Here is a 14,165-nt window from a genome sequence, read left to right as displayed (position 1 = left end):
CCTTAGTGTCCCTCTGGGACATCTTTCTTTCCTCCCTATGTTACAGAAAAAAAAAGAAATTGTGTCAGTGTTGTGGAAAATATTTGTCACACTTTTGCAAAGCCCTTTTAGTTTGAGAGGTCTCTGTTCTCTGAAGATTTGAAGAGCTTTAAGCTGAAGGTGTCCCATCCTGGGAAGTATTTGCACTCTGAGGCTGAGAACGGGTATTGTAGGAAAAGCTGTTGCAGTGGGTAAAATGTCAGAAAACAGCTTCAACATTTACTTTTTCCAACCCTTTGTTTCACCTAAAACCTATGTAATTTCAGAGCTAAGTGAGCACAAGTGTAGCAATAAACAAAGGCTGTACTTTGGAGAGGAGTGCATGTTTTGGAAGCCTGGGTGGTTTTCAGAAATGCTGTTTTTCAGTTTCTGCTCATTAAGACAAAATAGAAACCCAAGAGAAGATTCCCAAGCAAAAAAATGCCGACGCAGTCAGTCTTCTCCAAGCTCATGCTGCTATTGACCATTGCTTGTGGATGCAAAATGTATCCAAAGAACCATTTACAAATCATTTATGATTGTGGTACCCTACCACAGGTTTACCAGAGGAAAAGGCAGATGAAATTTATATTTTAGTAGTGTTTTTCGCCATTTCTGACTTTTAAATCTATAAAAGCCTTGGTATATCGTATTGCTGTGGTTTTTAATGATTCAATACCTATTATGAAAGCCTGCATTTGGCCATGTGAATGTTGTCTGAATAAAGTTGGATACAATATATCCTAAATTAATGATGAAAAAAGAGTGAATAAATGTCCCTGGGCTCTCTGGCCTGCCAGTGTCAGCACTTTGCAGCCCTTGTCGTTGATTCTGAGCCCCAAGGAAGCAGGTTAAGCCAGGGTAGCTGTCTGAAATTGCTTGGGACTTCCCTGGGTGTTTTAATCTATCCCTGGATGTTTATGTATTCTCCTGAAACCCCAAATTTTTCAGAACAGATGGGACAGAAGGGACTTCCAATACTACAGGAGTTTGTGGAGAAGTGCCCGTAACTCTTGTGTCTGCCTTGTTCTGTACCAGCTCTTACCAGTTGTCTTTACTTGAGTGAGAGTGAAAATGTGGGAAATTCAGAAGGTATGGATCATTAGTAGCTGGAAATTCCTAATTTCCTCACAGAGCACAGACCCACTGCTCTTCCCCAGACTCTGCTGGGAAGTGTCGGAGCAAGGGGAAACCCTTTCGTAGTGGTGGTCTGCTCCAGTGAAACCTGGCCACCTCAGCCTGTGCTTGTTTGCTGTCCCAGGCTGACTTGCTTCCCAGCATCATGACCAGAAGAAGGGAAATGAAATTCCCTTTCCAAAAATTTAGCGTCTTCATTAATGTAGAGAAATGCAAGATTCCAAATAGAGTGAAGAACAAATCGTCACCATGTGGCTGCTATACTGAGTCATTCCATAATGGAATGAAGCTTGAGTGCCTTTACCAAACAGTTTTTCGTTACATAGGGTATTTGGATTTCTTATATGTATGAATGTTCGATGTAACATATATGTCTAAGTTAGTTTTGAAATTTTAGCTCTTAAATTCCTGCGTTTGAAGCTTTTTCTTGGTGGATAGTCCCTATAATGCATTTATGCTTAATTTAAGAATATTGTCTGTAACCCTGCTTAACATGATTTCTGTTTAGGAATTACTATTTGTCCTTCGAAGCTAGCGGTTGCTGTGTCTGGGAAAGTGTAACTTCAAAACAAAGAAATATCTGCCCTTGTTAAAACTGGAGAGAAGAAAGTTTCTGAGGACCTTTGGCGTGCCACCAACGTGCTGTGTGTAGCGCAGATGGTTAAACAGTGCTACAAGGCTATAGTCTGATAATTCTGTTTTATGATTCTCTATTTGTCTACCACCTCTTTGATGTGAAAGTGGTATAGCAAGTACTCAATAATTTACATACTGTACAATTTAGCCAAATATAAATGATGCATTATTTTTCCATTTAGCCCCATTTGAATTGATTGATTACCAAATCTTACATTTATCATTTATCAGCATTGCGATTATTTATAACTTTTGCTGAGTTTACAAAGTAATGCATCAGTCAAGAAGCTGAGTTGCTCTTCCCTGATTTGTAATGGATATTGTAATGATCAAAACCTGATCCTTATGTTGTTTATTTATTTGATTTCATCAGCACTGAGCTTGGAAAGGATATCCAGAAGATACGGGGCCAAAGCTAAGGCTCAGAAAGAAGACCTCCCCCCCTTTTTTTTGTTTTCTTTTTTTTTTCTTTTTCTTTTTTTTTCTTGTTTTGTGTTTTTGACTTTTAATAGTTATTTTAAAAATAAGTGTATCACAAGAAGGACAAGAATAGGTGGCCAGGCAGCCAGTGTCACCCAGGCCAGAGCCCAAGGAGGATACACCCGCTATCTTTTCATTTGCCTCCTACCTGCACTGGCTGGTAACAGCTGGGCACAGCTGAGGTTTCACTTAACTCGGCTCCTGGGGTCTTCATCACAAGCTAGTTGCATTTTCCCTACAGTGGGCTTTAGGCATTGTGATTTTTTTATGGGCTAGATCTTTGTGGTAAGCTGCTTTACAATTTGAGCACATTTAAACTCTGTGTAGAGTACAGCTGGAAAGCATGCCTGCTTTCCCTCCCCTGAATCCTCAGTTACCCTAATCGTTTTCCTGGCTTCCCCTGCAGTTCAGGGCAGCCTTTTCCTCTTCTGTCCCTCCACGCTCCCGAGGTGGTGGTCCTTCCACGGGAAGCTCTGTGGAGGAGCCAGGTTGACACCCAGAGCTCTGAAATATTCCCCATTTAAAACTGCAATCCTGATTCATTGTGAGTGAAGCGAGTGAGGGTGGTGATGAATTTGAGTCTGGTAAAGCAGACAAACAGGGGGTGCTGGCCCTGCTAAAAAGTTCTTGAGTTGGAATAATTATAGAAGTTATTTGAGTAGAGAAATCACAGAATAGGTCCTTTTTTGGCTGTTGATAGCTTTCGTGTTTAATCACCGCGCAACCTTGTGTGATTGGGACTCGCCTAATTGATTTCGTGATGACAATTGCAGTAGCAGGCAGGAGCACACCCGCAAAGCGTGTTGCGGGAGATGCACGCAACGTGCGGCTCGCGGGGCTTTTCCCTATCCCCTATCCTTATTAACGTTGGCTTTGCTAAAAGAAAAGAAGATTGAACATAAAAAGCTGAAGGTCGTCCATACAGTTGTCTCAATAGCAATCTGTGTGACTTTAACCCTGTTGAGGAAAAGTAATTACCCTTTGGCTTTTGGTGACCTCAACTAACCTTTGCTGAAGGACCAGAGAAAATAAAGGCTGACCAACAGCCTGCCCTTCCTGCCCTGTGGTTAACCCGCGTGGGGAATGAAGAACACCCTCAACAATAGGATGTGAAAATGTTGCCATGGAAATATCATTGGAAGAAGAAACAAAAATCTATTACAATTAATAGTGTTTTATTAGGTGACTCCTATAGAACTGTTTAATCCATGGAAGTTGCTCTATCGTGAGATCTGGGGTCAGGAAATTTCAGGAGGAACAGAAGCAGGAGGGAGAGTGTACCTCTTTAAAAATTCAAGAGCTGTTGGCAGAGCTGGGATGGTTTGCATGAGATAAAAGAATGAGGTTTGTGTTGCACACTGTAAGTATGGGAAGTAATAGCAAAGAATAGATGCAATTACTGTAATTGCAAATGATAACCACTAGCTATCCAATGGTCAGGGAGAGTATTGATACACAAATACTTTAGTTTTGTTATATGGCGAATAGCAAGAGCCATTTAGCTTTTTGTATTTTTGTTCACAATGCTGAGGCCTTGCCGAGAGAACATCAGGTTATTTGCAGAGGGTATCCTGCCTTTGTGTCTCTGATATTTTCAAATCATCTCCTATCATGCTTTTATTTTGATTTTTTTTTTTGCTCCTTTTGCTATTTATTAAATTTGATGCCTTACAATACCTAATGTTAAATCTCTGATAAATTCACTGGTCTGCTTTGTTGTGTTTTAGGCTGAACCTTCTGCTGTTCGTTACCCCAGCTGTGGCTAGTTTCAGCTGGAGCTGGCAGTGCTGCACTTGTTCAGAAGTAGCTTAGCAGTTTCTAGCAAATGTTGATGGTCCTTTGAGCATACAAAGACAAAAATTTTTGAAGACATAATCTACATGTTGATGATCTACGATATTCCAGTTTTAGTGCATGATAAAGCACTTAAGTAAATTCCGTGATGTTTCCTTATTTATGTGACAATTTACAATACTCAATTTAATTTATTTTTTAATAAAAAGTTTTAAATGTGTGTTTCTATCTGTGTGTACCTAAAAAAAAATAAATTATTGTATGGCTTTTAAGAGAAATTAAGAGAATTTTAGCAGGTTTCTTTTAAGACATTAATACACAATTGTATGCATATGCTTTCTGGTATTGAAAGTTAAATCAAAATAACACATTACTTACAAAACATGTTTTAAGAATGTTGCACAAAGTTATACACCAACTTTCTTTTTTGGTCTTGTTCCCCATGTACAAATATTTTAAATGCTAAGAAGATGTCAACTAAAATACTTTAATTAGTGTTACGGATAATCTTGCTGTTAGTTTAAATGGGCACAGGACTGTGCCCTGACTGCATCCTTATTTCTTATAATGAAAGCTGAAAGCATGATAAGGAAATGAGTTGTGGTAAACATCATATTAAAATCTTTTCCTTCTTTTAAAATGGTGAATAAGATTTTTTTTTTCTCCAGTATTTTTGTGTCAGCTTCCAGTAATACAGCTGTGGATTTTTACCACGAGAGTTCTTCAACTTAAGAAGGTTTTCAAATGTTAATTTGCAAAGGGCAGATAGTATGCTGGAAAGAACCAAACTTACTTCTGCATGAAAAAGGCTTTCACATGCAACATTGAAATAATTTTCTGTATTGCAAATACAATAATTATCTCAACCTTTTCCTAGTTATAACAATATTGCTCATTTTTTAAGTTTGTTGCCATTGCAAATTTTTGAGCACAGAGTGCAGTGTGTCTAGATGCAGAAGTACAGTAGAGACAATGCACTCTGCCTTTTATTTATAGCATGGAAACTTGTCTGTTGCTTTAAAATGAACTCCGTGTTGCTATATTCATTTATAACCGGGTGAACACTTAAAATGACTTTGGTCAGATTTCTTTCAGTATGCAAGCTTGTATTTCAACTTATGAAACCAGTGCAGGTCCAGGATCAAGGCAATGTGCTTTCATTAATTTTCAGCAATAATTTCCACGTCACTGGCTCCAAAGCATTGTTTGCTCAGATAACTCACCTGGTTGTGGTGCTGTGGGGAGCTATTACCTGTTTCGTTGACTGTTGTGCTTTCTCCCTTGGGGTAGTGCCCAGGTTCTCATGTTAATCCATCTTCATTTCCAAGTGCTCCAGGTCCATGGTATTCTGGCTGAAGCTCAGAACAAAATTCATGGAAGTCCAGCATTGTACTTGTGGAGTTTCTGCTGCTGTGTTTATTGTAAGAGAAAGAAAGCAGAAGAAGAATTACCATGTGTTACTCAAAGGTAAGCATATTGATAACCTGCTCTGTTTTCAATACTTTGAGAAGTTTGAGAAATCCCTTTAAATTATGCACATCATACTATGTGTGTACTAGAAGCTGTTGTTAAGGTGTCTTCACCTTCACTTGTGGATTGTCTTCTGTCCTGCTTTAATTTTGGTACATATGCTGAAGCTTTTTTCCATTTTAGCCTAACATAATTCCAAGGCCTGAGAAATATTTGCATTCATGAAATGTTTGCATTCCAATTTGGGGATTAATAAAGATAGAGGACTCGAGGATCTTAGAACCATTAGTTGTTCCTGTTTGCCACAAAAAGGATTTTCTGCCTGACTTACTAATGAGCTGTATATACTCTGCTTTGTAATGTGTTTCATACTTTCATTCTCTGAAATATATTGTCTGCCATTGTCAAATGAATGGGAAATTAAATACAAAGTCTATTTGTATGATATTATTTTATTGCATCACTGTTATTTTGATATGACCATACAGGTGTATGTTATGTTATGCTAAGCATAGTATAACTTACATAAAAAAGGTAGGTAGGTAATAGCAAAGCAAAATAGTCAGAAATATTTTTCATTCAAGTCCAAAGTCTGGTCACATGCAGTCACATTCTTTAAAACCTAAAGCCTATTTTTACTTAAATTAAATCTGTTCATTGCTATTTTAACCATAAAACATAAAAATGTAGTTTGGTAGCTAATGATTAATCTCGCTAGCATAGAATCATATATATGTTGTGGAAAGTCAGAAGTGAAATAATTTCTACGTTATTCTGACCTGATAAATTCACAGACATACATAAAATGCAGGGCTTTCAAATAAGCTACAATTCTTAAAGCTTTAATTAATCTAACATTGCATAACCAGTGCATTTAACTAGTGGCCTCCTATTGTTCTATAGCATTATATGAGAATATTATGCTTCTTAAGAGAAAGACTGCCAATACCGAGGTTTAAATGTTACATACATGTTATAGAGAGAAAAGAGAATTGATTCAGTCATTAATGGTAATTGCGGCAGAAATATTAGTTATAACAAGATTACTTCGTGGCAAACTATAATACTGAAAGTACTGAATGAACATCTGATTCTCAGAAACGTAAATACAGGCTGAATATCCAAGGCATTGCAGAAATGTTTACAGTTTATTTTAGCAATTTGCAAACACTACAGAGGAGATATTTTTTATAAAATAGTATGACATTTCTGTAGCAAATTTCTGTCACTTTAAAGTCATCTCCTAGCTATTTAGTAATAATGCAGCAACAAAGCATAGAATATAGTTTCGATAAGTGTTTATTGGTATCCTGCATCACACAAACAGATAAGTAAATCTTTATCTTGATAGTTTTGTTTTTAAATCAACAGCAGTATTAGATATCCTAAAAGTTACCATAGTCATTAAATACCTTATAGTGCTGTATCCCTGGTAATCCAATTTACAAAACTATATTCTCAGCAGAAACTCCTGGGGTATACAGTAGTTCTCTTCAGTAAGCCCTTCCTGCTTTTTCTTGTCATGAAGCAGTGATGGTACATTTTATCCTGTTGATAATTTGACTCTCTTTAAACTATTGCTTGTTGACCCACTGGATTGGTCTTTATTAGGGTGGAGGTAGCTGGAAGATTGAAGGACTGCAGAGCATATATCATTCTTCCTTTTTTACTGTACCTTAATATTCAACATAGCATCATTATTCTGAGGCAAAAGCGAAAAGCTGGTCCATCATATATTCCACACATTGCTAGTCTTTCCTCTATGTCCTGCAGTGCTAGAGAGGGGGATTATTGCTGCAGAAAAAAAAAATCTGGCCATAGTGCAGGAATAATCACTGCAGTCCGGCTCACCCCCACACCTCTCTTTCTCTCTCTCTCTTTCCTTCTCTCTCTCTCCCTCTGTTTGAGGCCCCAGCTGATTCAGTCTGCATCCATCCATACATAAATCATTGCCCTTATTCTATTGGTTACATGGTACATGGCAAGTATTGATTTTTTCCGTTGCCTCATTGCTGGAGAACCCATGGTTTTTGTGAGACTGAAAATGCAAAATTTTTTGCCTGAGATCTTGTCAAGGTACAAAAATGACAAGCGAGGAGGGTGCTATTTTAAGGTTTCTGTGACTTAAAAATCTGCGCCTTCCCTGTTCTACTCTATGTTTGCCTGTGTCCCGAAAAGTCGTGGCTTGTTTAATCACTACTGCTTTAGGTAGGCTTAGTGGCTAAGCAGCAGGAGAATAAGTAAACAGAAGCAGGGCCTGGCCAGTCGGAGGAAGGCATTGCTTAATTATTAGAAGTTTAATTGTCTTCTGAAACATGAACAGAAAGATAAAGAACAATATGAAAATGATGGCATTTCAAGGGAAGAAATGAGTCCTAGGCATAGGATGATAACATGCTGTAGAAAAAGGGGCATTCAATTTCTTTCTGCATAACAAAAATATAGCAGCATGCTTAATTCTTGTGATAGGTCTTTGTAGCATTTTGAAACCGATTTGCTAACCCCTTATCAGTATGACTGCTGCAATGAGTTAGTTTTCCTCAGCATTCAAAGCTGCCTGCGAATGTCTCACAAAGATGGCACCTCGTTTCCTCAAAAAAGTGTTTTTGAGGAACAGGAAGCCTGGGTTATGAGGCAGATTATGAGATGTTCTACTTCAGTAACTGACAATTCCCTGGTCTAAGAGTCTGTCTTACTGAGAGCCTGATCCAAAACATATTGGAGTCAACAGGAATGCTTTCATTGACTCTATAGGTGCTGGCTCAGCTTCAGCTTGCACAGAAGACAGTATTTTCTTTTTTTCAGAAAGCACCATTTTCCCTTGTTTTGAAGAAGCAAAATGGATTGGGATGGGTGGTTTAGAGATGGGAGTACATTATTATTGTATTTCATCTGATTGCAACTTTTAACACTTTCAAATGTGATGTATGCGAACGACTGTGAATTTTCTTTAATGCCTGTAATGAAAAATGTGACCCGTGCCTATCTCCTACCATCCCCAATTACTCTATCTTGCTTTTACGTTGTTGGTTTTTTTTTTTTTTTTTGCATTTGAAAGCCACTGTCAGTTCTTGTTTTCATCTACACTGCCTTTAGACTCTGGTGTTCCACCAAATGTTGTGTGGTCTCCATTTAAGTCACTGTACGCAATTTCTGCCAATTGCACATTGAAAGCAGCTGATATTTTCTGTCTATTGTTTGCATGCAAATCAAGTGCCTTAAACAAAATACACCTTTAGAGCTTTTGTGTTTCTGGGGCTGGAGGAATTGAGGATAAAGCTGAAGTTATCAGTAGGGAATCCCCAGACTGACACCTTCTCTTGCTGTATGGGACATGCAGGAGCTGAAAACGTGGTGTGCTGCTGGTCCTCTAATTGGAAACAGGGGCTGGGCTGTTTGACCAGCCTTTCCCCGAGCTGGCTGCGCTACTGCCTGCCTGACCTGAGCCGTGGGTCATGCTGGAGCGAGCCATCTCCCCCAGGCGGGCTAGGCTGGGGCAATTGCCTTCTTACTGAAACGTGTTTTGGTACAAATGTATGTTGCAATGGTTTTAATCAAATTGATATGTAAGAAGATGTAACCTGAAATAAAAGAAAAATAGCAAGACTGTGGGAAACATGAATTTTGGATTCGTATTCTTTTTGCTTAGGAAAATTTGCCTTCGGCAAATGAGCTTCTTGCTTCACCAGAAGTGTAGTACCAGTGCAAAATGAGCCTTTTGTCCCTCTGGAAACCGTAACCTTTTCTGCTGTGTTCTGTATACATGTGGGCCAGACCTCTGTATTCAGTGGTAGTTTTTGTAGTAATTCAAATGAGAACTGTTGTGTTATCTTTGTGACAGTGGCTCCGACAAAAGGGGTTTGGTACGTGTCTGTACATTAGTCATTCAAGCCAAGGTTTAAGTTCACTCCTTTAACCTTTATTAATAAAAAAGAAGGGTTATTTGGCTCACGAGGGTAGCAGAACACCTGTAGTTCAGTGGTTATTACATAGAGAAAAGACACTAAAGAAGTACTTGTCTAAATCTGAATATTACCAAGTGTGTTTCATCAGTTTCTTACAGAGTATGAGGACAGAAAATGCTTTCAGAAATTGCCAGTTTCACAAGCTTTTAGGACTCACCTTCAATAGGGCATTATCCCCTTATTTATGTTTCCATGGAGTCACCCAGCCTGGAGGTTGGGGCATTCATAAAGTAGTTGGCCTATCTTTGTTAAAATATTTTTCCTATAGCCTATGATACTCTCCTTAACCAAGGTGTGTTTCTGTCACAGCTCTGGGGCGTTTTGGTCAAAAGCCTGCAGATGCTGTATGCACACACCACAGAAATGCTTTATATACACTTATGAGTTATGAACAAGGGAACACCGTAGATTTCTTCCCCTCAAAAGGAACATAAGTCACACGATAGTCCAGCAGCCATCCTTCCAGTGTGTGTGGAAAATCATCTTGACATTGCCAGTTGTTTCCAGAAAGAAAGTAGAAAACAGTGTCATTGGAGAGCATGGACCAACACACTGTCCTCCGGCAGATCCTATAGGAGAGGCTGTGCCCGCCGCTCTCTGGGGATGCGGCCAGTTCCAAGAAGTGTGATGGGATTTTCGCCACACTGCTGAGACCCTGCTGGAAAGGGGAGCCACCTGCTCCCCAGGCTGGCGCTCCTGGCAGTCACTCACGCTTACTGATAGATGCACGTAGATGGTGGTCAGAACCTACCCCGAGGCCCATGCTGAAGCTTTGTTGGGCACCAACCCCTAACCATAGCTGTTTTCTGGCCTGCTTCGTAATGGCAAGGTGAATTTAGTGAAGCCAATTCAGCCAGCTTCTTTTTGCATCTCTCTCTTGAAGGAAGACAAGCATTGGTCCTTGCAGATGGACATGAGAATTAATACATAACAATGACAAGAGGTCAAAGGATTTGTCCTGTAGCAACTAATAATGATATCTTTGTAGAAAATACAAATGAGAAGAACAGACAGTCATGTGAACTGCAAGCTGCGGTTGTGTGAGATGGAGCTGAAGCAGTCAGGGCCATTAACCCTTCCCCGAGCAGAGCGGCAGAGCAGCTGCCCTTTTCCCCACGACCTTGGGAAGCCATCAGCCCACAGTGCTCCCCTCGGGGTCACACGTGGATGCCGCATCCGGAGTTAGGATGAGCTGCCGACAGCCTGGGCCAAGCGACCCCTGTCTCCTTTCACCCGTCGCCAGTGCCTTGCCATACTGTGCACAGCTGTATCTCTGCTAATGACACATCAGCAAATTATGTGTCTGTTGGGCAAGAGCAGACTTTCATCCTCAAAGGCCTTCATAAATAAGGTTGTGATGCAGAAAAATAATGCTTGATAGTATCTCTGTTTTGTAGGTGAAGAAATTACACGAAGATCTGGCACTGAAGCTGGGATGATGTTTGAGAGCTCCTGCTTGCGACACACATGCGGGAAAATTGCTAGAGGACCATGTACGTGGGGAAGTTTGACCCCTATAATGCTGCCAAGGACAGAGAGGTCTTCGGTGGTTTGCTTAGCAAGCATTAGTCACAAAAGCATCTGGCTCAGCTCAAACCTGTAGGTTGCATTTTCTCAATAAATAAATAAATAAATAAAAGATGAAAGAGAAGGAAATAACAACACAAAGTCCTTTCTCCAGGAGGGCCTGCCTCTCTTTCTGCTTTCCTCAGCCTGTTGTTGTGTAAATCACTCTGTTATATCCAGCAAATTAACTACACGCACCGCAACATGCTGTAGGAAGTCTGTTGTGGATTTATCCATTTAAATAGGAGTGGGATATAGTGCCACTTCATTTAACCCATCCTCAATGCTGCATGAGATCCCAGAAAAGTTATTCAGCAATAATTTTAAATCCCATCCCTGGGAAGAAAAAATAAAATAGCTTGGGACTATACAGTTGGAGGCTGTAGTTGCAATAAAATCCAGAAAAAGGTTATTTTACCTGAATTTATCGCTTAGCAACCAAGAACCTACCTCCTGAGATCCCTGTTCGTGGGTTACCAAGTAACTGGCTGTGACAATTACCAAACAGCTGTCCCAGGAATCTACATAGCCTTTAACCTCCGTCAGCTGAGAGATGGGCTGATGACAGCTAACAAACAATAGAAACACACCCTAATATTTTATTTAAGAGCTGAGGGAAGCCACAGCTGTATGGTTCATTCAGCCAGCTGGATTTAACTGCTTTGAATCGCGTGGCGTGGCTTCAGGAAACTGCTCTGCAGCTATGCCCTGCGTTTAAAGATGTGCTGGGGGTTTATTCCTCTGAACTTTATCTCCGATAATTGAATCCACACTATCAAGACAGGTTTTGCTGTTGTGTAGGAATGTAATTATGAAGGGTTTTTTGTTGGTGGTGTTTTTTTTTTCTTATTATTTTATTTATGTAGCTAACGGTTTACAGATTTTTTCCATTAATTTATTGTGTTGACGTTGGGGTTTACGGAATGTAACTGTTCCACTAATTATCAGTGAAAGGGAGAACATTATGTATCAAAGTAATAAAGGAGCAATTTAGGAGGGAAAAAGCGTAATTAAGACTGGTAAGGCAGAATTAAAAGAAAAAGAATACCGAGCTTGAATATTGAGAAGAGCTTCTTGTAAATGAGGTGGATTATGTTTGGGGGTGGTTTCCCAAAGGAAACAAGGGGAACTGCAATCTCCAGCTCGTACAAGTAGGCTGAGGACAGTGTAAAACACTGGAAATGTTGGATAGACTAATGCAGGTGTCAGTCGGTGTGGAAATGGCTTTTTTTTCCTTCCATTTTTACTTTCTGTGATTTTACAATGTTACAAGTAGCAGTCAGCAAACCTGCAACAAATTGCAAATACACCATTTTGTGCTGGCACTTTAGATGCCCTGAGCTGGGAGAGATTTATGGACGTGCCTTGTGCTACAAGTTCTCGGGTTCCTTTTAGTTTAAAATAGAAACAGGAAAAAGGGGTTGGGAAGCTAAGGCCCCATTCACGTGTACAGATCCCAGGCACACAAGCTGGAAGAGCAGGGAGCTCTTTCTTTCTCTTTCTGCAGGCTTGGTACAGGTATCGAGGGGCAGAGCATTTGGAAATCAGTCATCTTGCTGCTGCTGGCCTTGCTCCAGCATATTCTAGCTGAGATATTATGGTGTACTCTGGCATGTTCCATGTGCTGCAACAGCAAGAGCCAGCTCAGGAGATCTTCCACCTGATTTCCACCAGCACCAAGTTCAAAAAGGGAACTTTCCCCTGGCCACTTATGGTAGAAGCCTTGTCCTTGTAGAACCTGGAGGGGGTTCTTCAAGTGGCTGGTCAAAGCGGACTAGATTTAATTTGTTTAGATCTGCATTTGTTTGGTTTTATACATCATTTTTAAATCATGGCTGGAAAGCTGATAACCTTTACCTTTTCACTGCACACAGCTGTACTTATTTTCAGGTACTCAGGCTGATGAGGAATTTTTGGTTCCTCAAATAGGTTTAAAAAAACAACCCAACAAAAGTGCCCCACCAACCCCATTGCCACATCAGCACCGTTTCTCCTGGTGCAGTAACATCTTGGGGGCATGAGGGTGTCCTGCTGCACGTCGTAATCACCTTGTCTTACAGATTGTGTAAGGACCACATTGCCAAAATTGTTGTTCTCTTTGGTGCTGGAGTATCGTTAAGTACGTTACTGCATTGCCTTCTTGTTAACGTTGTGTAATGGGGAGAGCTGACGGCTCGTGAGATTGGGTTGGTTATCTCTGAGGCCAGTTTTTGAGTTCATTGTGCAATGTTATTTTTCCCTGTTTACATTTAAAAAAGACACTCAAAGAGTGTTAGGTCCGCTACATCAAATACGCAGAAGATGGGATAAGCCAGGGGAAATCTTTCTCCCATGCATGCATTGTGACCGTGTGGTAAGAGGCCACGTGACACTAAGGATGGCTTGTAGTTAGCGGCTGTGGTCCTCATATTTATCCCCAGGCCTTTCCATATCTGCTGTGGACATTTGGCCGGGCTCGTAAACTCTGTTAACTCAGATGTGTAAGGGAAACTGTGAGTGTGTGCGCCCCGGCGCACCCTTGGGGAGGGCAGAGCAATGGCAGGGGAATGAATCCCAAACTTGTCACTGACCAGAGAATGGTTCTTCTGTTGCATTTGTGTGGTCCTTGAGCTCAGTACCAAAGGTGCTTTTGCTCCTAAGCTGCTTACTGCCTTGTTTGGGTATGAAGGGAAGGGCAGGAGATGGCAGTGACAGTCTTACTCGCACCCTGTCCTGCTACTCATTCGTCTCTGTGGGAGAATTGGGATACAGGAAGGCATTGCTGGGACGTTCTTTCTGTCTCTTGATGACAGAGCATGGTTGTCCTGTTTTCTGGCTGGTAGCTGGTTGGTTACATTGACAGATGTTGCAATGATTCTTTTGGCACTATTCTGTTGTGCTGACTGTTCAAACAGGAAATTCATCTTTTAGTATTTGCACATGTTAAATGTTTGTTTTAGTAGGAATCGCTCTGACAGCAGGCTGGTCAAACAGTATATTTTTGGAGCAGCAAACTCTGGAATTCTCAAAGTCCTCGTCGTCCCATAGGTCTTCTGGTGCTTGGCCTGGAGCCCTGTTCCACGAAATACCACAGATCTGGCTTCTGAGGAGAGGAGACGT

At 40.6% G+C, this 14,165-nt stretch overlaps 1 protein-coding gene across 6 annotated transcripts in view; it reads left to right on the top strand.

The window, feature by feature from the left end:
• Window positions 1–14,165, top strand: part of CCDC85A (coiled-coil domain containing 85A) — a 211,361-nt gene that overhangs the window by 76,620 nt on the left and 120,576 nt on the right. For all 6 annotated transcript variants that reach the window (XM_066995436.1, XM_066995434.1, XM_066995435.1 and 3 more), the window contains one exon: window positions 5,394–5,532. The gene's annotated coding sequence lies outside the window, so the exon portion shown is untranslated. The remainder of the gene's footprint in view (window positions 1–5,393; window positions 5,533–14,165) is intronic.

Source organism: Anser cygnoides, chromosome 3 (genome assembly GCF_040182565.1).
Source record: "Anser cygnoides isolate HZ-2024a breed goose chromosome 3, Taihu_goose_T2T_genome, whole genome shotgun sequence".
Taxonomy (NCBI): domain Eukaryota; kingdom Metazoa; phylum Chordata; class Aves; order Anseriformes; family Anatidae; genus Anser; species Anser cygnoides.
Note: the sequence above shows the minus strand (reverse complement) of the source record. Positions and strands in the feature narration are given on the sequence as shown.